A 25,947-nucleotide genomic window follows, 5' to 3' on the forward strand; every position below is an offset into this window, starting at 1 on the left:
TACATCTATCTACCCCAAAAGCTGAGAATTCCACATTTTTCAAACCAGTCTTTATTCAAAGAAAGAAGACTGAGAAAATATAGCTAAATGTTCATATTCAGCTCATCCACATGAAATTACTGATATTCGACCATTTTTGACCAATAAAAATAACAATCTCATATGATTTAACCTAACAGGATTGGGGATTCAGGATGGGTTTTGTTTTGTTTTCTTTTTTTTTTTTTTTCCTGGAGACAGAGAGAGTCAGAGAGAGGAACAGATAGGGACAGACAGACAAAAACGGAGATGAGAAGCATCAATCATTAGTTTTTCGTTGCGACACCTTAGTTGTTTATTGATTGCTTTCTCATATGTGCCTTGACCATGGGGCTACAGCAGACCAAGTAACCCCTTGCTCAAGCCAGTGACCTTGGGTCCAAGCTGGTGAGCTTTGCTCAAACCAGATGAGCCCGCGCTCAAACTGGCAACCTTGGGGTCTTGAACCTGGGTCCTCCACATCCCAGTCTGACGCTCTATCCACTGTGCCAAGTCAGGCAATGGGTTTTGTTTTCTTTTCTGTACTTTTCCAAGTAGAAATTCCAAAATTTCCATAATCAATAGCATACATTTTATAATCACAAAGATACACATACATTTAAGTAACTTTTTTTTTTTAAGATTTTACTTACTGCCTGACTAGGCAATGGAGCAGTAGATAGAGCAGGGGTCGGGAACCTTTTTGGCTGAGAGAGCCATGAATGCCACATATTTTAAAATGTAATTCCATGAGAGCTATACAACGACCCATGTATGTTAGGCATTATCCAATAAAAATTTGGTGTTGTCCCAGAGGACAGCTGTGATTGGCTCCAGCCACCCGCAACCATGAACATGAGCGGTAAGAAATAAATGGATTGCAATACATGAGAATGTTTTATATTTTTAACGTTATTATTTTTATTAAATATTTGTCTGCGAGCCAGATGCAGCCATCAAAAGAGCCACATCTGGCTCGCAGGCCCTAGTTTCCCGACCCCTGGGATAGAGCGTCGGACTGGGATATGGAGGACCCAGGTTCAAGACCCCAAGGTCACCAGCTTGAACGCAGGCTCATCTGGTCTGAGCAAGGCTCACCAGCTTGAGCACAAGGTCACTGGCTCAAGCAAGGGATCACTCGGTCTGCTGTAGCCCCACAGTCAAGGCACATATGAGAAAGCAATCAATGAACAACTAAGGAGCCGCAAGAAAGAATTGATGCTTCTCATCTCTCTCCCTTCCTGTCTGTCCCTGTCTGTCCCTCTCTGTCTCTGTCACAATAAAAAAAAAAAAAGATTAAAAAAAAAAGATTTTACTTAATGATTTTATCGAAAGAGGAAGAAATAGAGACAGGAACATCGATCTGTTCCTGCATGTGCCCTGACTGGGGACCGAACCGGCAATCTCAGAGCTTTTGGACAATGCTCCAACCAACTGAACTATTGGCCAGGGTTAAAGTAATTTTTAAGACTCTCATATTACTTCGTATGGAACTTGGGGTTTCCCGAGCCTTTGATTAAGCACTGCTAAGAACCAGGCTGTGGAACAGGAGCAGAGCACCTTGATGCCGCTGTCCTTTGCTCTTTTCTGGGCCACACCTGGCTGCCAGATTGCCCACCAGGCCCTTTGTCACCTATGTCCAGCCAGGTCTCCTCCTAGGTCAGAGAACTGCACGTGAGGTCTCTATAACCCAGAGGAGCCAGGCAGACTAGACAGCAAGCCCATGACTCTTACACTGTCCTCACCTGGAATAGGGACAAGGAGCAAGAGGACCCAGACCTGCATCCAGGGACAACCTCTTCTCCAGCTCAGCCCTGGGTGCCCCAGACTGCACCCCAGTTCTTCCTTTCTCAGAACTTGCATGACTCTGCAGCCTGCTTGTGCCACTGGCCGACTGGCATCCATGTCACCACGGAGCAGGGTGCAGCTCTGCCAGGCCTGCACTGTGACTTCATTCCTCTCCATAATCCACTCCTTGCCCTCTTCTCCCACCCCAAGCCTGGAGCACAGTAGATGCTCCAGACTCTTTGCTGGATATATACAAGCAGTTTTCAAAAGCTCCAGGAAGCCCAGTCCCCAGCCTCTGTCTGCTGTGTCCTCCTCCCTCATAAAAAGCTTTATCTTTCAAAGACCATAAGGAGGACACAGCACAGGGTGCTGAGTTTCCAAGTCCACAAATGCCTTGGGCAGGCCTTACTCATCAGCTTTGGCTGCCTTTCTCATGGTTTAGATCCAAAGGCCCCAGATCAGTCATCAGCATCCTCCTCTCTGGCCTCCCCAGCAAGTCTCACCTCCCAACATCCCAGGTCCCTAGGATTGGCCCTTAGCTCTCAGCCCCCCCCACCCCCATGGCATCCTCCTTTCCTGGGAAGCCCTTCCTTTCTCCTCCCTCCACTCTGGCTACAGGCCACAGCAGGATTAAGTGACTATTAATAGTGCTGACCTCAACCAGCCAGAGGAGAGGGCCCAGCCCAGCCAGATGCAGGCAGGGCAAGAGAGGACCCAGTGGACACTGAGCAGCAGAAGAACCCCTGCACAGCCCTCCTGCCCCACACCCCTCTCAGCTCCAAGTGGGAAGGTGACCCCTGCAGAGAGGGCCAGGCTGCGAAGAAGATGTTTAATCAATAAGCAACTTAAAAGAACACTGAGAAGGGCTTTCACTTTAACATATATTAATATAGTATATTATCAGACTACAGTGCCTAACACAGTACAGTGCTGGAGAAAACAAGAAAATGTTTTCCTCAGGATTTGGTAGTACATGTCAAAATGTAAAATGTGCAAGATCTACACTCAGCCTATCTTCCACTGCTAGGAAAAACCTTAATACAAAGGAAATACCCAGGCTACTGTATCAGGCGTGCCCAAGAGGTTCTGTCCAAGATAGTTTATGACACAGTACTGCAGCCACTGAAAAAAGAGGCTGAGGCACAGAGATTTATTTCAAGAGATGGTGCTCACCATTTGAGTAAGGCAGAAAGTTACAGAACAGGACAGTAAAAGCAATCAATAGTAGTTTCTTATGCTTTGGCTTAATGCATTTTAAAACCAATATGTATTATTTCTTTTTCCTTTTACAATCAGAAGAGATAAGAATGATATCTCATTTTTTTTTGGGGGGGGGGGAAGCAATATAGTTCATTGCTGATTTACTAGAAGAAAATGTACCAGAAATATTCACATTTTGGGTGGTGGAATAAGGGTAACTTTCATTTCTTAATAATTTTCCACTTTCCTCAAAGTGTCTACAACAAATATATTACTTTATTTTCATTCTTAAAGTTCTGTTCATCTCCCCTGTGGATTGTGCCACTGGTGGACACTAGGATGGACTTAACCCCTTCCCATCCGCTGCTTGACACGATGGTTTCCAGTTTTTTCCTACTGTTCCTGTAAGCCTATCATTTGATCCATGTGCAATAACAATACATTTCAACATGTATCTAGGTAAAAGGGTTTGTGCATTGACAACTTTTTTTTTTTTTGAGAGGAGGGGAGGTAGAAACAGACTCCCGCATGTGCCCTGACCAAGATCCACCCGGCAAGCCCCCTAGGGCAGTGGTCTCCAACCTTTTTTGGACTACAGACCAGTTTAATGTCAGAAAATAGTTTCACGGACCGGCCTTTAAGGTGAGACAGATAAATGTATCACGTGACCAAGACAAACATCAAGAGTGAGTCTTAGACGGATGTAACAGAGGGAATCTGGTCATTTTTTAAAAATAAAACATCAGGCCCTGGCTGGTTGGCTCAGCGGTAGAGCGTCGGCCTAGCGTGCGGAGGACCCGGGTTCGATTCCCGGCCAGGGCACACAGGAGAAGCGCCCATTTGCTTCTCCACCCCTCCGCCGCACTTTCCTCTCTGTCTCTCTCTTCCCCTCCCGCAGCCAAGGCTCCATTGGAGCAAAGATGGCCCGGGCGCTGGGGATGGCTCTGTGGCCTCTGCCCCAGGCGCTAGAGTGGCTCTGGTCGCAATATGGCGACGCCCAGGATGGGCAGAGCATCGCCCCCTGGTGGGCAGAGCGTCGCCCCATGGTGGGCGTGCCGGTGGATCCCGGTCGGGCGCATGCGGTAGTCTGTCTGACTGTCTCTCCCCGTTTCCAGCTTCATAAAAATGAAAAAAAAAAAAAAAAAAGAGAAAAAAATAAAACATCGTTCAGACTTAAATATAAATAAAACGGAAATAATGTAAGTTACTTATTCTTTCTCTGCGGACCGGTACCAAATGGCCCACGGACCGGTACCGGTCCGGGGTCCGGGGGTTGGGGACCACTGCCCTAGGATGTGATGCTCTACCCATCTGGGGAGCTGCTCCATTGCTCAGCAACCAATTCATTCTAGTGCCTGAGGCAGAGGCCACGGAGCCATCCTCAGCACCTGGGCCAACTCACACCAATCGACCCATGGCTGTGGGAGAGGGAAGTAGAAGAAAGGAGAGGGAGGCAGGAAGGGGGAGGGAAGGAGAGAGAGAAAAGAAAGAGAGAGAAGCAAGAGGGGAAGGGGTGGAGAAGCAAATGGTCACTTCTCCTGTGTGCTCTGACAGGGAATTGAACCTGGGACATCCACATGCCAGGCTGATGATCTACCACTGAGCCAACCAGCCAGGGCTGATGAATTTTTTAAAAACTTTCAAATTGACTTCTGTATGGTAGAGGGCCCAGTTTACACTCCTAGCAGTACAAATTATATGGGTGGTTCTTGATCCATTCCTCAATGCCTAGCACAAGGCATGAGTGTGTGCTCAAAAAGTCAGCTATTCAATAAATACCAACAGTGAAAAGACTGCATTATAGTTGGTTATGTTTTCAAAGGATATAAAGATGGAAGGCAAGGCCAAAAGATAGGGTAAAGCAGAAAACAAGAGAGAAGGTGTTAGGAGGGTAGTCACATGGAAATGGAAAGAAGAAATGGAAAAGCAAACATGGTGGCCCACTTGCCAAAACAGACAGGGATCTGCAGGGAAAAGAATTTCTAGAGACCTCTAGGGAGACCTGCCCCACCATCCTGATCAAGACACACAAACACTACCATATAGCCAGACACGTCCAGGCTCACAGAAGAGAGCCCCAGGTATCCAGAACCTTTTAGAACAGGCTCTCCGACAGGGGAGTCATCCAATATAAATAAGCAATTTTAGCTATTTATTTACTTTTGAGAGAGAGATCAGAGAGAAAGAGACAGGAACAACGAACTGCTCCTTGTATGTGCCCCTGACCAGGGAATCAAACCAACAACCTCCACATTCCAGGACAACGCTACAACCAACCAAACTAACTGGCTAGGGCTTAACGTTTTGTGGGGTTTTTTGTTTTGTTTTTGTTTTTGTTTTTTATTGAAAGAGACAGAGAGAGAAAGGGGAAAGGTGGGGAGGGGAGTATTCATTTGTTGTTCCACTCAGTCATGCATTCATTGGTTGCTTCCCTAGCGGTGCCCTGACTAGGGATGGAACCTGCAATATTGTTGCTTTGGGATGACGCTCTTAATTAACTGACTGAGCTAACCTGCCAGGGCCACAGTTTTAGCTTTTATTTTATATACACGCCCACAGTGGGCCCTGACCAAGATCCCTACAAGGAAATCCAGGAATAAAGAAGCACAGGGCCTACAAAGGCCAGAGACCACCTCTCGACCGCTCCTAGCCCTAACAATCAGCATAGAGGAAGCAGTAACCATGGAGTCAGGACTAAGGAGTTGGCCAAAATAATTCAAAATTATTAAGAATACTATTTGAGCCTGACCTGGCAGTGGTGCAGTGAATAGAGCATCAGACTAGGAAGCAGAGAACCCAGGTTCAAAATCTCTCTCCCTTCCTCTCTGTCTATCCCTATCTGTCCCTCTCTCTCTGACTCTCTCTGTCTCGGTCAAAAAAAAAAAAAAAAAAGAATATTATTTGAAACAGACTTATAGCCATTGTCAGTACTGACAAATCTCATCGTAAGGGTATTTTGTGCCTTGAAAAAGGATATAAAGTATGTGCTAGAGATAATATGAATGGTAAATAATAGCAAGAAATTTAAAAACTATGGTTATTTCATCTTTACCTCTTTTTAAAAATTTGTGTTTGTTTCATAATTTATGTATTAGAAAATAGTACATAGCCCTGGCTGGTTAGCTTGGTTGGTTAGAGCATCATCCCAAAGCACAAAGGTTGCCATTTTAATCCCCATTAGGGCACATACAGTAATAGATTGATATTTCTGTCTCTCCTCCCCCCCTCCCTTACTCTCTAACTAATAATCAGTAAATAAAAAATTTTTTCTGAAGAAAACAGTACACATATATCACGTTTGAATAAATGGAAGTACAAATTAAAAAAAAAATTTCTAATAGGGTGCATGCTCACAAAAGTTGGGATAGCTCCCTTTACAACAGTGCTGTGAAGATGGCCAGACCTTAGCCATCCCTTCCAAAAGAAGACACTCACATGTCCGCGTCAGGGCCCATCTCCCCCCAGCTACAGAGCAGGTCAGGGGAGCACGTGGTGGGGAGCAAGCCCAGGTGCTGTCCCAGGTGCCTCTCCTATGACTGACGCCTCTCCTATGACTAACCCCACTCTTTTTTTTCTTTTAAGCGAGAACAGGGGACATAGAGAGACAGACTTCCACATGCGCCCTAACCGGGATCCACTAGGCAATGGGGCCGATGCTCAAATCAACCTAGCTATTTTTAACGCCTTAGACTGACGCTTGGACCACCCAAGCTATCCTCAGCACCCAGCGCCAACACTCAAACAAATCTAGCCCACTGACTGCAGGAGGGGAAGAGGAAAAGAAGGGGAGAAGAAGGGGAGAGAAGCAGATGGTCACTTCTCATTGTGCCCTGACCAGGAATCAAACCTGGGACATCCATACACAGGGCCAACACTCTATCCACTGAGCCAACAAGCCAGGGCCTGACACCACTCTTCATGGGAGGAAACTGAGGCTCAGAGAAGTCCTGCTCAGGACCACCTCAGAAGAAGTGAGCAAGCTGGGATTTAGAAATGGAACCTCTCCAGTTTTCTTTTAACCAGAGAGCCCAAAGGGTAAAACTGTTGACAGATGATGTTAGGAGACCCTAAAGCTGGTCTCTCCCACTGAAGACAAGTCTTCACACCTTTGATTTTTCACTTAGCCCATAGTCTCTAATTTTTTTTTAAGTTTTATTATGAAAAATATCAAGCACACAGAAAAGGGAGAAATAATATAATTATGCCCTCAGGGCCCTTCACCTATTACAACTCCCCTGGCCAGTCTGGTTTCCTCTTTCCTCCACCCACTCTATCGGCTTTCTTTAAGCAAATCACAGATTTTATCTTTGAAAAACTATAAATTTTACAAGCATTTTAGTAAGACTCTTTTAAAAAGTAAAACCACAATAATATTACCACATACAGTAATTTCTTAAAATCATCAGCATTAACAGTGTTTCTACTTTCCCCAATTTTCTTACGATTTTATTTTGACCTCAAACAAATTTTCCACGATTTTTTCCTGACATTCATAATAAAAGTAGAAAAAAGGAAATTAAGATCTTAAAAATTAAATACATAGATAAAATATTACTATATTTTCACCACAAACTGGATCTTCATGTATATAGTGTTTGTACCCCACTTTTTAAAAAAATATTTATCTTTATTTTTTTTAATTATTTTTATTTATTTATTCATTTCAGAGAAGAGAGAGAGAGAGAGAGAAAGGGGGGAGGAGCAGGAAGCATCAACTCCCATATGTGCCTTGACTGGGCAAGCTCAGGGTTTTGAACTGGCGACCTCAGTGTTTCAGGTTGATGCTTGATCCACTGCGCCACCACAGGTCTGTACCCCACTTTTTAAATACTTTGCATTCCTTGTCTTTTTCCATTTCATAAAAATATTTTCAAAAGTTGAATGGTTCCAGGGAAGTAAAAGAGGGACAAATACACAGTGACAGAAAATAATTTGACTTTGGGTGATGGCAATCAACAGTTCAAATGCTATAGAAATGTTTACCTAAAACCTATATACCTTTTTTTTTTTTTTTTTTTTTTTTGCATTTTTCTGAAGTGATAAACAGGGAGACAGCGAGACAGACTCCCACATGCACCAGACCGGGATCCAGCTGGCATGACCACCAGAGGGCGATGCTCCACCCATCTAGGGCATAGCTTTGCTGCAACAGGAGCCATTCCAGGGCCCAAGGCAGAGGCCCTGGAGCCATCCTCAGTGCCAGGGCCAATTTTGCTCCAATGGAGCCTTGGCTGTGGGAGGGGAAGAGAAAGACAGACAGAAAGGACAGGGGGAAGGGTGGAGAAACAGATGAGCGCTTCTCCTGTGTGCCCTAGCCAGTAATCAAACCTGGGACTTCCACACACCAGGCCGATGCTCTACCACTGAGCAAACCGGCCAGGGCCATAAAACCTATATACTTTTATTGATCAATGTCACCCCCTTAAATTCCTAAATTAAAAAATAAAGAAATAAAATAAAAACTTGCCTGACCTGTGGTGGTGCACTGGATAAAGTGTCGACCTGGAACACTGAGATCGCTGGTTCAAAACCTGGGGCTTGCCGGGTCAAGGCACATACAAGAAGCAACTACTAGTTGATGCTTCCCACACCTCCCCTACCACCTTTCTCTCTCTCTTTCCTTTCTCTAAAATCAATAATTTAAAAAAAAAAAAAAAAAAAACTGGCCTCATCATATTCCATTGTACATAAGTGAACATAATTCCAATTCCCACTGAGTTCTCAAATGGGGCCCTTCCTGTTTCTGCCATTATGAAAAGCCTTGTAATAAATATGTTTGAGTTACATCTCCATATCCTTAAGAAAGATTTCTAGAAGGGGAATCGCTGAGTCAAAGGACAGGTTTTTTAAAAGTTTCTTGAATTACCTAAGAAATGAGTTCAGACCTAATACTGATGTCTGCAGCCTCAGCGATGTGGAAATCTCTTCTGGAGGACACAGCCAGGGACAGTTCAAAAGGCAGAAAGAAACACACAGAACCCAAGTTTTTTCAAGAAGCAGAAGAAAATGAAGTGGAGAAGAGACGCTGGCCCGACAGTGAGCTGGGAAAGGCAAAGAGATGAGTGATCGGGAGGTGTCCAGTGGGATCCCTCCTTTTGACCCTGCTTCTCCCTTCCTGCCCACCCAGTCCTTTCTTCTCAGGATCCCATACCCTTTCACCTGTCATCTCAGCTCCTGGCCATCTGACAGCCCCACCCAGAAGGAGCCCCTTCCTCTTCATGCCCCGCTTACAGACTCACAGTACCCGTTCCTTGGACTTGCGTGTACAACCAGCTAATAATCTACAGCCAAATCAATCTCAAAGCTGGACCATGATGAAAGAGCCCACATGTCCCATGTTATTATGGAGCTAAAACAGGAAATTCTGCTAAATGCTTTGCTGACTGACATCAACTGATAGTCCAGTTTCTACTGAACTATCCCCATCACAAACAAGAAAAATCCCTCGCTGAACCCCAATTAGTAATGGTAATCCTATACTAAATGTTTCTAAATTTATTACTAAGTCATTCTAGGCCTTGATATCAAAACCTGAAGAGGGAGCAAAACTGCACCAGTATTTAACCTGATCTGAGAGGCCTTTCTTTGCTGGTTGTCAGAAGCAGAAGTAGGAAGGTTGGGGGGAGGCACACAACAAGGGCAAGTGTTACTTGGTTGTTCCAACTTGCTCACCTAAATTGGGAGATAACAGGGAAAACGACTTCATTATTAAACAGTTATATTTTTTCTGCCATAAAAAAGGCAAGGAACACCTTGATACCAACCTTAGTTTTGTTCTCTTAATCGCAGAAAGAACAATTACATAGACCTATCTCTCATGCATGTAGATGCCAACATTCTAAATAAAGATATTTGCAAATCACATCCAGTGATGTGTAGAAAGGATAATACATCATAACTAAGGTTTCTGCAGTCATGAAATAATTATTGTGGGTTAACATTAAAAAAATCTGTGTAATTGATACTATAAATATAAACCAAAAGATATTTTAAAAGCATTTGGTAAAATTCAACATCTATTCATTATAAAAACTCTTAGTAAACTAGGAAAGGAAGTCAACTTGGTTGATCTGAAAAAGAAAATCTACAAAAGATAAAAATCATGCATACTGACCAGTGGCAGCGCAGTGGATAGAACGTGGACCTGGGATGCTGAGGTCCCAGCGAAACCCCAAGGTCATTCACTTGATGGCAGAGTTGCCGGCTTAAGCATGGGATCATTGACATACTGTACGACCCCATGTATAAGATGCTCCCATGTATAAGATGCACCTTAATTTTGAAGCCCAAAATTTGAAAAAAAATGTATTACATAAAGTTATTGAACTCGTTTTATTCATCATAAAGTTCATATAACTCCTTATCACTGTCAAAACTCCCATCCATAGCTTGTCCTCATCTGTGTCTGATGACAAATCACTGTCTTCAACAATGAGCGCAAAAACAAGCACAAAAAAAAAGAAATGCAAGTAAAAAAACTACAACCACTGTATAAGACGCACCCAGTGTTTAGACCCCAAATTTTTCAAAAAAAGGTGTGTCTTATACATAAGGAAATAGGGTAGGTATTCCATGGCCGCTGGCTTGAGCCGAAAGGTTGCTGCCTTGAAGCCCAAGGTCACTGGCTTGAGCAAGGGATCATTGGCTTGGCTAGAGCCCCCAGAAAAGGCACATTTGAGAAAGCAATCAATGAAAAACTAAGGTGCCGCAATTGTAAGTTGATGTTTTTCTTCTCTTTCCCTTCCTGTCTGTCTTTCTCTCTCTCACTTAAAAAAAAAATACATGCATGATGACAAATTTTAAAAGCCTTCCCTTGAGATGTAGAATGAAACAATGATGCCCACTGTCACCAGTCCAACATGATCCAAGATATCATAGTTAGTAAGGCAAGAACAAGATATAAAATGTAGAAAGTTTAACATATTAAATAAAACTGCCGCTATTCATAGGCAACATAATGATGTGTACAGAGAATTTAAAATAAATTATTAGAATTCATGAGTGAATTTAGCAAGGCTAATAAATAATAAAGTCAAGTCACTATACAAAAATTAACTATTATGCCCTGGCCGGTGGCATAGTGAATAGAGCACTGGCTCAGAGTGCCAATGTCACCAGTTCAATCTCAGGGTCACCAGCTTGATCCTGGGGTCACAGGCTCAATCCTGAGGTGGCTGGCTGGAGTCCGAGGTTGCTGGTTCAAGCCCCAGTCAGGGCATGTATGAGAAGCAATCAATGGGTGCACAACTAAGTAGAGCAATGAGTTGGTGCTTCTCTTTCTCTCAAAAAAAAAAAAATTATCTATTATTTCTCTGTACTTATATGGTACATACAATAAAGAATATCTTGCCTGACCAGGTGGTGGCACAGTGGATAGAGCATAGGCTTGGGATGCAGAAGACCCAGGTTTGAAACGCTGAAGTCGCCAGCTTAAGCACGGAGTTGCTGGCTTGAGCATGGGATCATAGACATGACCCCATGGTCACTGGCTCGAGCCCAAAGGTCGATGGCTTGAAGCCCAAGGTCACTGGCTTGAACAAGGGGTCACTGGCTCAGCTGGAGTACACCCCCACTCCTGATCAAAGTACATATGAGAAAGCAATCAATGAACAACTAAGGTGTCACAACAAAGAACTAATGCTTCTCATCTCTCTCCTTTCCTGTCTGTCTGTCCCTATCTGCCCCTCTCTTTGTCTCTCTAGCTTAAAAAAAAAAAAAAGAAAGATATCTTTAGTCTTTGACCCTGGTTCCTGGCACAGATAAACAGCCCTTGGAATTTCCTGAGTAATCCAGTATCTTTGTTAAACTAATGACACGACTCACAGGCTGTCACAGGTAAAACCAACCTAGGAACTTACTTCCTGGGAAAAGACAGGGGCTGGGGATTAAGTTCAGTCAATAACTTAATCAATATGCCTAGGAATGAAATCCTGATAAAAACTTCGAACGCAAAAGGAGCTTCTCATATTATGAACAGATTGCTATACCAGGAGGGTACATACCCTGAATCCAGGGGCCGAGGGCAGGGAAGCTCTGCCTCTTAGGCTGTTCCAGCCCTCATCCCATCCTTTCAAATAAAACTAATGATAAGCACTTTCCTGAGTCATTGTGAGTCATTCAGTGAATTACTGAACCCAGTAAGAGTCATGGGAGCTCCCACATTTATAGCCAGTTGGTCAGAAGTGCATAAGTGGGGGGACCGAACTTGTGGTTGGTTATGCTGGTGGGAGTGTGAGCCCCCAGACATGTGGGGTCCATTGCTAACTCTAGGTATGGTTAGCATCAGAACTGACCAGCAGCCCACCCCAGCTGAAACAATCTGCAACAAACATGTACAAAATAAAAACTTAAAGATGCTACTTAAAATCACCAAATACCTAGGACTAAATCTTAGAAAATATGTGTAAGATTTCTATATAGAAAATAGTAAAACTAGGCCCTGGACAGTTGGCTCAGTAGTGGAGCGTTGGCCTGGAATGTGAATGTCCCAGTTTTGATTCCCAGTCGGGGCACACAGGAGAAGCGACCATCTGCTTCTCCACCCTTCCCCTCTCCCTTCTCTCTCGCTACCTCTCTCTTTTCCTCTCACAGCCATGGCGTGGTTGGAGCAAGTTGGCCCCAGGTACTGAGGATGGCTCTATGACCTCACCTCAGGTGCTAAAATAGCTCAGTTGCCGAGCAATAGAGCAACAGCCCCAGATGGGCAGAGTATCGCCCCATAGGGGGCTTGCCAGGTGGATTCCAGTCTGGGTGCATGTGGGAGTCTGTCTCTCTGCCTCCCCACTTCTCACTTAAGAAAAAGAAAAAAAAAAAGAAAATAACAAAACATAAATAGAAATTAAGAGCCTGACCAGGTAGTGGCACAGTGGATAGAGCGACAGACTAGGAAGCAGAGGACCCAGGTTCAAAACCCCGAGGTTGCCTGACCAGGCAGTGGCGCAGTGGATAGAGTGTCGGACTGGGATGTGGAGGACCCTGGTTCGAAACACCGAGGTCGCCAGCTTGAGCACGGGCTCATCTGGTTTTAGCAAAGCTCACCAGCTTGGACCCAAGGTCACTGGCTCGAGCTAGGGGTTACTCGGTCTGCTGAAGGCCCATGGTCAAGCCACATATGAGAAAGTAATCAATGAACAACTAAGGTGTCACAACAAAAAACTGATGATTGATGCTTCTCATCTCTCTCCATTCCTGTCTATCTGTCCCAATCTATCCCTCTCTCTGACTCTCTGTCTCTGTCTCTGTTAAAAAAAACAAACCCTGAGGTTGCTGCCTTGAGTGTGGGCTCACCTGGTTTGAGCAAGGCTCACCAGCTTGAGCCCAAGGTCGCTGGCTTGAGCAAGGGGTCACTCGGTCTGCTGTAGCCCCCCAGTTAAGGCACATATGAGAAAGCAATCAATGAACAACTAAGGTGCTGCAATGAAAGAATGATGCTTCTCATCTCTCTCCCTTCCTGTCTGTCTATCCCTATCTGTCCCTCTGTCTGTCCTGTCACACACACACACACACACACACACACACACACACACACACAGAAAGAAATTAAAAAGACATAAATACACAGAGGAATAACTATGCTTGTGGATCAGAAATTATTTTAAAGATGTCAAACCTTCAGGTTGGCCTCTAGATTCAATGCAATTCCATAAAATTACCAGGAAAAAAGCTAAAAATAGTCAACACCATCTTGAAGAACAAAGAGTACTTGGTATCACCATCAAGATTTATTAGAATCTGAAATAGAATATCAAAAAGCACTAACCATAATGAATGATAAGCACACGAAAATATGCTCATCACTAGCTACTAGGGAAATAAGTATGAAAATCACAAGGAGGCAGTAGCACACACCTACCTGACTGGCTAACACAAAATAAAAAAACAGCCAACAATACAAGCACTGTGGGGACAGGAGTGAGAACACTCTGGAACACTGTCTCATCTAGTCCCTAGCAATTGCCTGTACTAGTCCATAGCAATTCTACTCCTAGAGTTATTGGCAACAAAAATGCACATATACAGCACCAAAAGACATACACAAGAGTGCTGTTCTTAGTGGCATGATTTGTAATAGTCCCAAACTAGAAATAATCCAAGTATCCACCAATAGTACCATCATGGTGTATTTCTATCATGAAATACTACACAGCAACAAACAAGTTGAACTACAGCTGCACAAAAAGCAGATGAAGTGCAGAATCTCAATGTTTGAGCAGCAGAAGCCAGACACAAAAGAGCACATACAGTATGAAAAATTAATTCAGGATGATTCAGGAGCAGGGCAGTGCCTGGCAAGGGGAATGTGGGGGGGTTTCTAGGGTGTTGGTAACAGTCTGTTTCCTGAGCTCAGTGGTAGCTATACACAGGGCATTCCTTTGTGAAAACCTATCAAGTGGTACACTTATGATTTACCTATTTGCTTCAACAAAAAGTTCACTTTAAAGCCAATCTAGGTGTGGTTGCCAGAGGCAAGGTGGGAGTAAATGGGTAAAGGGGGTCAAAAGGTACAAAATTCCAGTTATAAGTCCTGGTATATAATGTACAGCATGGTAACTGCAGTTAATAATACTGAATTGCATATTTGAAAGTTGCTAAGAGAATAGATCTTAAAAGTTCTCATCACACACAGAAAAATTTGTCACTATATGAGGTTATAGATGTTAACTAGACTTACTGTGGTGACCATTTCACAATATATACAAATATGGAGTTATTGTGTTGTATGTACATCTGAAACTAATATAATGTTATATATCAATTATATTTCAATTTTAAAAAATCCAAAATTGATGCTCTGCCAGACAGCTCAGTTGGTTACAGTGTAGTCCCGATATGCCAAGGTTGCTGGGTCAATCCCAGGTCAGGGCACATACAGAAACAGATCAATGTTTCTTCTGTCTCTGTCTCCCTTCCTCTTCTTCTAAAAAAATTTTTATTTTTTTTAAATTTAATAATTTTTTTTTAAAAACCTAGAAGTGACAGTATATTTTCCAACCTGGAGTAACCGGGAAATCTGAATCTTTGGTCTCTTTCATTCAATCTATAACCTTACTGAGTGACAGAACAGTGATTAAGAGCTTGACCTCTGGGGAAAAAAAAAAAAAGCTTGACCTCTGGAGGGGAACAGTCTGGGGTTGCCACTTAGTTGTGGTGGACTGGGGATCTCTTCTGAGCCTCAGTTACCCACCTTTAGCACTTGGAGGACTAGTTAAGTATTCAATAAAGGTTAACCATTAATGAAGACATCTTCTTTCCTTATGCTGTCTGCTCAGAGCAGAGCTCCTCCAGAGCTCTTGGGCTGGCCCTCCTGGGGAGTCTCTGTTTCCCTGGGAGTCTCTTATTTCTGCTACTTTTCTTTCTTTCTCTCTTTGCTTTTTTAATTTTTTTATTAAGTGAAAGGTGGGAGGCTGGAAGGCAGAGAGACAGACTCCCACATGCCCTGACCGGGACTCGCACAGCGAGCCTCTGCCCATCTAGGGTCACTGCTCCATAGCTCTGCAACCAAGCTATTTCAGTGTCTGAAGTGAGGCCATAGAGCCATTCTCAGCACCCAGGGCCAAACTGCTCAAACCATTCGAGCCATAGCTACAGGAGGGAAGGAGGGGAGGAGGGGGAGAGGGAGGGGGAAGGGAGTAGGAGGAGGGGGAGGGGGAGGGGAGGGGCTGGGGAGGGGGAGGGGGAGGAGGAGGGAGAGGGAGAGGGAGAGGGAGAGGGGTAGAGAAGCAGATGGTTGCTTCTCCAGTGTGCCCTGACTGGGAAGTGAACCTGGGACTTCCACATGTCAGGCCAATGCTTTACCGCTGAGACTACTAGCCAGGGCCTCTGCTACTTTTCTGTCATAGCCTCTTTCCTCCCTCACTGGGGTACCAGGAAGGTGATAGATATGTGTATTCCAAACTGCCCTCTTGATGTTCCGCTTATCTGTCAGACCTCACCCTTACTTGACTATCGCCCCTGAGATACAGGAATTCCAAAAAGCTGACAAACCGCTCCAAGGAGGGACTCCAGACATACCAGGACTTTTGATTCAACACCCATATGCTCAAAGCCCCCCAAGAAGGAGCATTCCAAACATACCAGGGCTTTTGCCTCAGGCTATCCCCTCAGGCTCTCCCAAACACTATATAACTCACCCCTAGTCTATAACCTGCACTCTTCTCCCCAAGAGAAGTGCCTGGCAGGGTTCCTTTCTTCCTTTCAATAAAGCCTGTTACTCTGGTCTTTTGGATTCCCATGGATTCCAACAGAAGGGAGCAGGCAACAGGTGAATCCTGACCCAAACAGAGGTGCAACGGGACTATGTGGCCAGGAGCTTTCCTGCCTACCTCGCAAGCAGCCATCCTTAGACTATGCTCCTGCCCTTAGAACACAAATATTCTGGCAATCAGAATGGCAAGCTTAACTTTTTTCAATTTGCAGGAAACAAATTATGAAGTAAATGAGGAGAAAGGCCTCAGTTTTAAGTTTCTCTTCCTTACATTTTTTTCTTAAGCTCTGGCTTCTGTTACCTGTAACATACACACGAAGGTAGGGATAATATGTGTTGGGCAGATAAAATATATTATGCTCACTTTGTTAAAGATGGCGTTGCCCAGGTGAAATTAATGTGTGTCTCTGTGGGCAGGCAGGATCTTTGTAGCATGGGGCTTGGTTTTGGGATTAAGCCTCTCCCACCCCTTTTGATGTGGGATGGTACAATCCAACCATGCCTCAGAGAAGTGACTTTGTATTAGAGACTTCCCTGTTTTGTATATTGGATTAAAGGTTTGGATTTCTACACTATAAAATGGGGGCAGAACAAAAGCTTGCTCTCTTGGTTCCTGGGATGATTAGCATGAGAGAGCAGAGGGAGCAGAGCAGAGAGCAGAAAGAGGCCATGTGGCCAGGAGAAGCAGCCAAGATGGCGGAGTATTGAGTGAGAGGCCAGTTTGTGCAGTTTGACGCTGGAGAAGGAAGGAGATGGGGAACAGAGGTGAATAAGTCCGCTGCCCCGGGAAGCTTTTCCCATGGCTAGAAACAAGGCCGAGGACATTTTGCGCTTTGGGCAAAGTGCTCAGAGACTGGTGAAGTGTACCTTTGTAATTGTTGAAATTGTATGATTTGCCACGTTGTTGTAATTTGTGTAATGTGCCCAATTTCCTTGCACGGGGATGCCGGTGATGTAGATTGTGGATAGTAAAGTGAGCATAGGAGAAGGAAGGAGATGGGGAACAGAGGTGAATAAGTCTGGTGAGCTAGAAACCTTTGATTCTAGGAAACTCGGATAAGTCAGTGGCTTTGTGAGCACTGAATGTGAGTGGGTTTTGGAGCCCAGTGTGTGTTTTTACTTGCCTGCCGGGTGCAAGCTAGAATTAAAGACTGTGGCCCACCAGTTTGTGGCTCCGTTGTTTCTTTACCGACTGTCCGAATCCAATGCGAACCTGCATGGGCCGGGCTGCCGTGTTGGTGGCCCTGGCCGTGGCTCCTGGCTTTACATTTGGCGTAGTCTGTGGCAGGATTCGATACAGATTGGCAAGGAGCCTTTGAGTGGTGGAGTAGAAGACTGGCTAGTGTTATGGTTCCCCATGGCTGTCCTTTTGGGGATTGTAGGCTGGCTGACTTTTACAGCCATGTGTGAGGAAACTGAGAGCTCTGTGGAAGAGGCTGCCCGGGACCTGCAAACCGAGCAGTGGAAGGAGCTGGAGCAAACACGGGAGAAACAGATGCTGACCCTGGAGCTGGAGGAAGCGCTGGAGGAGGAGGCCGACCAGGTTTGCGAGATTCGCCTGGAAATGGAGCAGCTGCTGGAGGAGGATTCACAGGTTCGTGAGTTGCCGATTGCCCTGGAGGTTGTGGAGAGCCAGCAGCAGCAGGAGGCCGGGGCTGAGGCTGAGGCTGAGGCTAAGGCTGAGGCTGAGGCTGAGGCCGGGGCTGAAGCTGAGGCCGGGTCCGGAGTTGCAACATCTGCGGAGCAGAAGGTGGCGGCAGCCCGGGGCTTGAGCCTGGCAGCGGGAGCTGGTGTTTTCAGTTCCTCTTTGAAGGATGAGAATTGGGCTGGAGTTGTGATTTGCAGTCTCCAGAAGATGGAAGCCCAGCTGGAAGGAGCACCTACTGCGGCCCTGGTAGGTCTGCAATTTTGGGACAATTTAGGGCTGGACGCCATGTGCCCCTCTTTGGGACAGTGTAAGACCTGCCAGGACGGCAGGAATGAGGGGGGTGGCTGACGCCCCATGTACACGGACTGATTTCCTGGACTACGACCGGAGTGGGCATTGGCTCCTTTGTTGGATGGACTTACGAATTACGGATTTTGGACAATGTGAAATACCCTGATGGGGGTGGGGGTGGCTTTCCTGGAAGCACTCCGCTGCCCCGGGAAGCTTTTCCCATGGCTAGAAACAAGGCCGAGGACATTTTGCGCTTTGGGCAAAGTGCTCAGAGACTGGTGAAGTGTACCTTTGTAATTGTTGAAATTGTATGATTTGCCACGTTGTTGTAATTTGTGTAATGTGCCCAATTTTCTTGCACGGGGATGCTGGTGATGTAGATTGTGGGTAGTAAAGTGAGCATAGTGGTGGATTGTTGCACAGATAAAATATATTATGCTCACTTTGTTAAAGATGGCGTTGCCCAGGTGAAATTAATGTGTGTCTCTGTGGGCAGGCTAGATCTTTGTAGCCTGGGGCTTGGTTTTGGGATTAAGCCTCTCCCACCCCTTTTGATGTGGGGTGGTACAATCCAACCATGCCTCAGAGAAGTGACTTTGTATTAGAGACTTCCCTGTTTTGTATATTGGATTAAAGGTTTGGATTTCTACACTATAAAATGGGGGCAGAACGAAAGCTTGCTCTCTTGGTTCCTGGGATGATTAGCATGAGAGAGCAGAGGGAGCAGAGCAGAGAGCAGAAAGAGGCCATGTGGCCAGGAGAAGCAGCCAAGATGGCGGAGTATTGAGTGAGAGGTCAGTTTGTGCAGTTTGACGCTGGAGAAGGAAGGAGATGGGGAACAGAGGTGAATAAGTCTGGTGAGCTAGAAACCTTTGATTCTAGGAAACTCGGATAAGTCAGTGGCTTTGTGAGCACTGAATGTGAGTGGGTTTTGGAGCCCAGTGTGTGTTTTTACTTGCCCGCCGGGTGCAAGCTAGAATTAAAGACTGGCCCACCAGTTTGTGGCTCCGTTGTTTCTTTACCGACTGTCCGAATCCATTGCGAACCTGCATGGGCCGGGCTGCCGTGTTGGTGGCCCTGGCCGTGGCCACTGGCTTTACAATATGGTATCTAAACTAGCATGTAATTATATACTGGAGTGAAGTGGGCTTTTTTGACCTCAGTACATTCATAATTCCAAGAAAAGAACCATGCCCAGACAGTGGAGCACCATGCCACCTGAGCCAGTGTGAAAACCACCTTGGTGCAAGTTGATGTCAACACCAGCTGGGGCACCTTTGGACAGTAATAACAGTAATTTTTAAAATAGTGAACATTTATTGCATGATGATATGGTGCCAGGCACTGAACTAAGCGCTCTGTGTGCCTTACTTCATGTAGTCCTCACCACAATCGTCTGAGCTGGACACTGTCATTAACGTGGATGACCAAACCACCAGCAACCAAAGAGAAATTTTTCTGAGACCAACAGTCAGTCACTATTTTGAGCCTTTAATGAAATAATACCACTGCGTAAGTATCTGCTCACTTTTTAAACCATTCTTAGGGAAGTTTGATGAGACATGGATGTAAGTTTAAAGCAGGACTGCTACATGTTTGTGAGCATGTGTGTAAGACAGATAAAGACAGAGCCTGCCTAGAGGGGGTAAGTGTGTATGTGAGTCTGCCTGCCTGTGTGTGGGAGGGTGTGTATGTATGTGTATGAGCCTGTCTTTGTGTGTAGAGGGAATGAGTGTGGGAGTGAGCCTGTCTTTGTGTGTATGTGTATGTGGGGTGAGGGGAGTGATTCTGCCTGGAGTGTAGAAGGGAAGAGAACCTCTTTCTATCCTAGACTCCTGGCTGCTGCTGGCCAGAGACCAAGCACTCCAGAGAGCCCTGTAAACCAATCTGTCAAGAACCCTGTCCTGTCTGACCAGGCGGTGGCGCAGTGGATAGAGGTCAGACCGGGATGTGGAAGACTCAGGTTTGAGACCCCGAGGTCACCAGCTTGAGCACGGGCTCATCTGGTTTGAGCAAAGCTCACCAGCTTGAGCCTAAGGTCGCTGGCTCAAGCAAGGGATCCTTGGTCTGCTGTAGCCTCCCGGTCAAGGCACATATGAGAAATCAATCAATGAACAACTAAGCAGCCGCAACGAAAAATTGATTTTTCTCATCTCTTTCCCTTCCTGTCTGTCCCTATCCATCCCTCTCTCTGACTTTCTCTGTCTCTGTCACAAAAAATAAAAAAAAAGAAACCTGTCCAGATCCCAGTGAAAGGACCCTGAAGCTGGAAGAGACTGTGTCTTCCAAGTAATGCTCCAACACCAGATTTGACTACCGCAAAACAGGCTGAGGCTACACGCCCCAGCCTCTGGGCTCACCTTGTCACTGCAGCACTGCTGGGCTTTTAGCCTGTGGAAATCCTCCCAGAGCCTCCTCCCCAGAATCCCAGAGATAAAAAAGAATTTCGTTGCTTATGAGAGGAGAAATCTGAAGATCCAATCTAAACAGTGTTCCAAAATTACAGATAGATCATGATTTCAACAGGAAAATACATATGGGCAGCTAATGAGAGAGAACATGACTGTAAAAATGAAAATGGTTTTCATCTTGCTGTTTGTTAGAAGATGTGGCTTGACCACATGCAAAAGAATGAAACTGGACTACAGTTTGTCCCCCTGTACTAAAATTAACTCAAAATGGATCAAAGATCTAAACATAAGACCTGAAACAATTAAGTACATAGAAGAAGTCATAGGTACTCAACTCATGGACCTGGGTTTTAAAGAGCATTTTATGAATTTGACTCCAAAGGCAAGAGAAGTGAAGGCAAAATTTAATGAATGGGACTACATCAGACTAAGAAGTTTTTGCTCAGCAAGAGAAACTGATAACAAAATAAACAGAAAGCCAACTAAATGGGAAATGATATTTTCAAACAATAGCTCAGATAAGGGCCTAATATCCAAAATATACAAAGAACTCATAAAACTCAACAACAAGCAATCCAATAAAAAAATGGGAAGAGGACATGAACAGACACTTCTCCCAGGAAGAAATACAAATGGCCAACAGATATATGAAAAGATGCTCATCTTCTTTAGTTATTAGAGAAATGCAAATCAAAACTGCAATGAGATACCACCTCACACCTGTTAGATTAGCTATTATTAACAAGATAGGTAATAGCAAATGTTGGAGAGGCTGTGGAGAAAAAGGAACCCTCATACACTGTTGGTGGGAATGTAAAGTAGTACAACCATTATGGAAGAAAGTATGGTGGTTCCTCAAAAAACTGAAAATAGAACTACCTTATGGCCCAGCAATCCCTCTACTGGGTATATACCCCAAAAACTCAGAAACATTGATATGTAAAGACACATGCAGTCCCATGTTCATTGCAGCACTGTTCACAGTGGCCAGGACATGGAAACAACCAAAAAGCCCGTCAATAGATGACTGGATAAAGAAGATGTGGCATATATACACTATGGAATACTACTCAGCCATAAGAAATGATGACATCAGATCATTTACAGCAAAATGGTGGGATCTTGATAACATGATACGAAGTGAAATAAGTAAATCAGAAAAAACCAGGAACTGCATTATTCCATATGTAGGTGGGACATAAAAGTGAAACTAAGAGACATTGATAAGAGTGTGGTGGTTGGGGGGGGGGGGGGGGGGAAGAGGGAAAGGGGGAGGGGAAGGGGCACAAAGAAAACTAGATAGAAGGTGACAGAGGACAATCTGACTTTGGGTGATGGGTATGCAACATAATTGAACGACAAGATAACCTGGACTTGTTATCTTTGAATATATGTATCCTGATTTATTGATGTCGCCCCATTAAAAAAATAAAATTATTAAAAAAAAAAAAAAAAGAAGATGTGGCTTGAACCCAAAAGTGGCTGACTTGAACAAGGGGTCACTGGCTCGGTCGGCTGAAGCCCCTTGGTCAAGGCACATATGAGAAAGCAATCAATGAACAACTAAAGTGATGCAACTATGATCTGATGCTTCTCACCTTTCTCCCTTCCTGTCTGCCTGTCTCTCACTCACTCACTAAAAAACAAAAACAAAAAACCTTAGATCTATTTCTAAAAAAGTTATAATAACTCAAAATATTAAAAGTAGCTCTTTCTATATCACAAGATCAGGAATTGTTTTGTCGATTTTTGTGTTTTCTAAAGTTCTGACAATGAGCTGCATCGTTTTATAATAACCACTAGTAAAAAGAAAGTCACATAATAAATGGAACAGGAATAGACTAATGAATCCAGACTCTGGCCTATGAAATGAGACAGGAGTCCCTTACATAGTCACAAAGCCTTTGAGAGCAGAATGTCTCAGCACACTCAGGTGTGACAAGAGAGGTGATCTGAGGTACAGGACAGGCCAGCTGTGCCCACAGCAGGTGGAATGGCTCAGAGGAGAGAATGGGGCTAGATCAAATGGCAGCAACAGTGCCAGAAAGCTGCTCCCCTTCCTTGTAGCTGAGGACCATCTTGGGCACCTGGGGAAATTCTGTACCCCTCACATTCTCTGAGCAAGTTCTACTGAGAAGTTAAAAAAAATTCCTAACACAAAAGGGAGTCATCAAGAGAGAGAGCTAGCTTAGGACAAGAAAAGCTCCCGGCCCTCCCCATAGGCTGGGCTGAAAGAACCAGGTGATTGTGCCAAAACCATCATGACAGTGACAGAAAGGCCTGGTCTAGCCTCTCCATCTATACACACCCTCTTCTCCCTGGCTGTGAGGCCTTTTAGGAGAGTATCTGATAAACACTTTGCTGAACCTGTCCTCAAAGAGAGGGAGACCGGAAGGAACTTGCCATCGTTCCTTTCCCTCAGGCTGTCCTTGCTGCTCCATTCCCCCAGCTCAATTGTGTAACAGTATTAACTCGGAAAAAGGTGTGGAGAGAGAAGACAAATGGTGGCCTGACCTTAAAATCCTTCTAGAAAGGGCTGAGAAGCAGTCACAATACATAAAAGCAGTTTACCCTAAGTTGCCACCAAGGCCTAATAAGTTCATTTCTCATCCCGTGGTCCAAGTTCTTCCAAAATGAGAAGCACAGAAGTGAAAAAGGCCATGCCAAGTCACCCTTGAAAATCCAAGTGCAGCTCTGGCCAGCTGGCTCAGTGGATAGAGTGTTGGCCCGGCATGCAGATATCCTGGGTTTGATCCCCGGTCAGAGCATATGTGAGAAGCAACCACAGGCCCTGTCCAGTGGCTCAGTGGATAGAGCAACAGCCCAGCATATGGACGTCCAGGTTTGATTCCCAGTCATGGCCCACAGAAAAAGTGACCTTCTGTTCCTCTCCCCCTGGTGCACCCCTTCTGCAGCCAGAGGCTCAACTGGTCCAAGCATCAGCCCTGGGTGCTGAGGATAGCTCAGTTTGTCTGAGTATATCAGCCTCAAGTGCTGTTGCTCAGCCAATGGCTTGGGTGATCTGAGCTTTGGCTCCAGACAGGGTTGCTAGGTGGATCCCAGCTGGGGTATATACAGGAGTCTATCTCACCTCCTCTCACTTAAAAAAAAAAGAAAATCGCCTTTTCCTTCGCAAGATGGCGGAGTACGACTTGACTATTCGCATCGCGCACTTTTTGGATCGGCATCTTGTCTTTCCGTTGCTTGAGTTTCTCTCCGTAAAGGAGATATATAATGAAAAAGAATTATTACAAGGAAAATTGGATCTTCTTAGTGATACCATCATGGTAGACTTTGCTATGGATGTATACAAAAACCTTTATTCTGATGATATTCCTCATGCTTTGAGAGAAAAAAGAACCACAGTTGTTGCTCAACTGAAACAGCTTCAGGCAGAAACAGAACCAATTGTGAAGATGTTTGAGGATCCAGAAACTACAAGGCAAATGCAGTCAACCAGGGATGGTCGGATGCTGTTTGACTACCTGGCAGACAAGCATGGTTTTAGGCAAGAATATTTAGATACACTCTACAGGTATGCAAAATTCCAGTATGAATGTGGGAATTACTCTGGAGCAGCAGAATATCTTTACTTCTTTAGAATACTGGTTCCAGCAACAGATAGAAATGCTTTGAGTTCACTCTGGGGAAAACTGGCCTCTGAAATTTTAATGCAGAATTGGGATGCAGCCATGGAAGACCTTACGCGGTTAAAAGAGACCATAGATAATAATTCTGTGAGTTCTCCCCTCCAGTCTCTTCAGCAGCAAACATGGCTTATTCACTGGTCCGTTTGTTTTCTTCAACCACCCCAAAGGGCGTGATAATATAATTGATCTCTTCCTTTACCAGCCACAATATCTTAATGCAATTCAGACAATGTGTCCACATATTCTTCGCTATTTGACCACAGCAGTCATAACAAACAAAGATGTTCGAAAACGCCGGCAGGTGCTAAAAGATCTAGTCAAAGTTATTCAACAGGAGTCTTACACATATAAAGACCCAATTACAGAGTTTGTTGAATGTTTTCAACTTTGACTTTGATGGGGCTCAGAAAAAGCTGAGGGAATGTGAATCTGTGCTTGTGAATGACTTCTTCTTGGTGGCTTCTCTTGAGGATTTTATTGAAAATGCTCGTCTCTTCATATTTGAGACTTTTTGTCACATCCACCAGTGTATCAGCATTAATATGTTGGCAGATAAACTGAACATGACTCCAGAAGAAGCTGAAAGGTGGATTGTAAATTTGATTAGAAATGCAAGACTGGATGCCAAGATTGATTCTAAATTAGGTCATGTGGTTATGGGTAACAATGCAGTATCACCCTATCAACAAGTGATTGAAAAGACCAAAAGCCTTTCTTTTAGAAATCAGATGTTGGCGATGAATATTGAGAAGAAACTTAATCAGAACAGTAGGTCAGAGGCTCCTAACTGGGCAACTCAAGACTCTGGCTTCTACTGAAGAACTGCAAAAAAAGAGACCAAAAAACAAACAAAAAAAAACTATAAAGGAAAGGTGAAATAAAAACCATTATATAAAGGGTTACATACATTTTTGAAACAATATATTGAGTATAGATTTTGGTGAATTTGAATAAAATTGGCTGTTTCATTAAAAAAAAAAAAGAAAATCCAGGCCCTGGCCGGTTGGCTCAGCGGTAGAGCATCGGCCTGGCATGCGGGGGACCCGGGTTCGATTCCCGGCCAGGGCACATAGGAGAAGCGCCCATTTGCTTCCTCCCCCCTCCCCCCCACTCCTTCCTCTCTGTCTCTCTCTTCCCCTCCCGCAGCCAAGGCTCCATTGGAGCAAAGATGGCCCGGGCGCTGGGGATGGCTCCTTGGCCTCTGCCCCAGGCGCTAGAGTGGCTCTGGTCTCGGCAGAGCGATGCCCTGGAGGGGCAGAGCATCGCCCCCTGGTGGGCAGAGCTTCGCCCCTGGTGGGCGTGCTGGGTGGATCCCGGTCGGGCGCATGCGGGAGTCTGTCTGACTGTCTCTCCCCGTTTCCAGCTTCAGAAAAATACAAAAAAAAAAAAAAAAAGACAATCCAGGTTCGATGTCACCTCCTCTGGAGTGTTTTCCCAGACTTCTCAAGACAAGCCCCTGCCCCTCATCTATTTCTCCTGCAGGACAGTCCTGTGGCTTTGTGTTTCTGTGCTCTCACCAATTTCCAAGGATAAATGTTCAGTATCTCCCGTCCTCACCAGAGGAATCCAGGAAAACTCTGCAGCCAAGCTTTTTTCTTCTTTATTTTTTAGAGAGACAGAGAGGATGGGAGAGAGATGGGAAGCATCAACATGTAGTTGCAGCACTTTAGTTATTCATTGATTGCTTTCTCAAACATGCCTTGACCAGGGGGCTCAAACCAGCAACCCTTGGGGTCA

The 25,947-nt window shown here is 44.8% G+C and overlaps 2 protein-coding genes and 1 pseudogene across 3 annotated transcripts in view; 1 reads left to right on the forward strand and 2 right to left on the reverse strand.

Moving 5' to 3' along the window:
* FER1L5 (fer-1 like family member 5) overlaps positions 1–25,947 on the reverse strand; it is a 283,372-nt gene that overhangs the window by 128,756 nt on the left and 128,669 nt on the right. The gene's annotated exons all lie outside the window — the stretch shown is intronic.
* CNNM4 (cyclin and CBS domain divalent metal cation transport mediator 4) overlaps positions 1–25,947 on the reverse strand; it is a 57,427-nt gene that overhangs the window by 23,125 nt on the left and 8,355 nt on the right. The gene's annotated exons all lie outside the window — the stretch shown is intronic.
* LOC136400619 (eukaryotic translation initiation factor 3 subunit E pseudogene) lies at positions 23,685–25,032 on the forward strand (annotated as a pseudogene).

The sequence above is a fragment of the Saccopteryx leptura genome, chromosome 3, assembly GCF_036850995.1.
Source record: "Saccopteryx leptura isolate mSacLep1 chromosome 3, mSacLep1_pri_phased_curated, whole genome shotgun sequence".
NCBI lineage: Eukaryota > Metazoa > Chordata > Mammalia > Chiroptera > Emballonuridae > Saccopteryx > Saccopteryx leptura.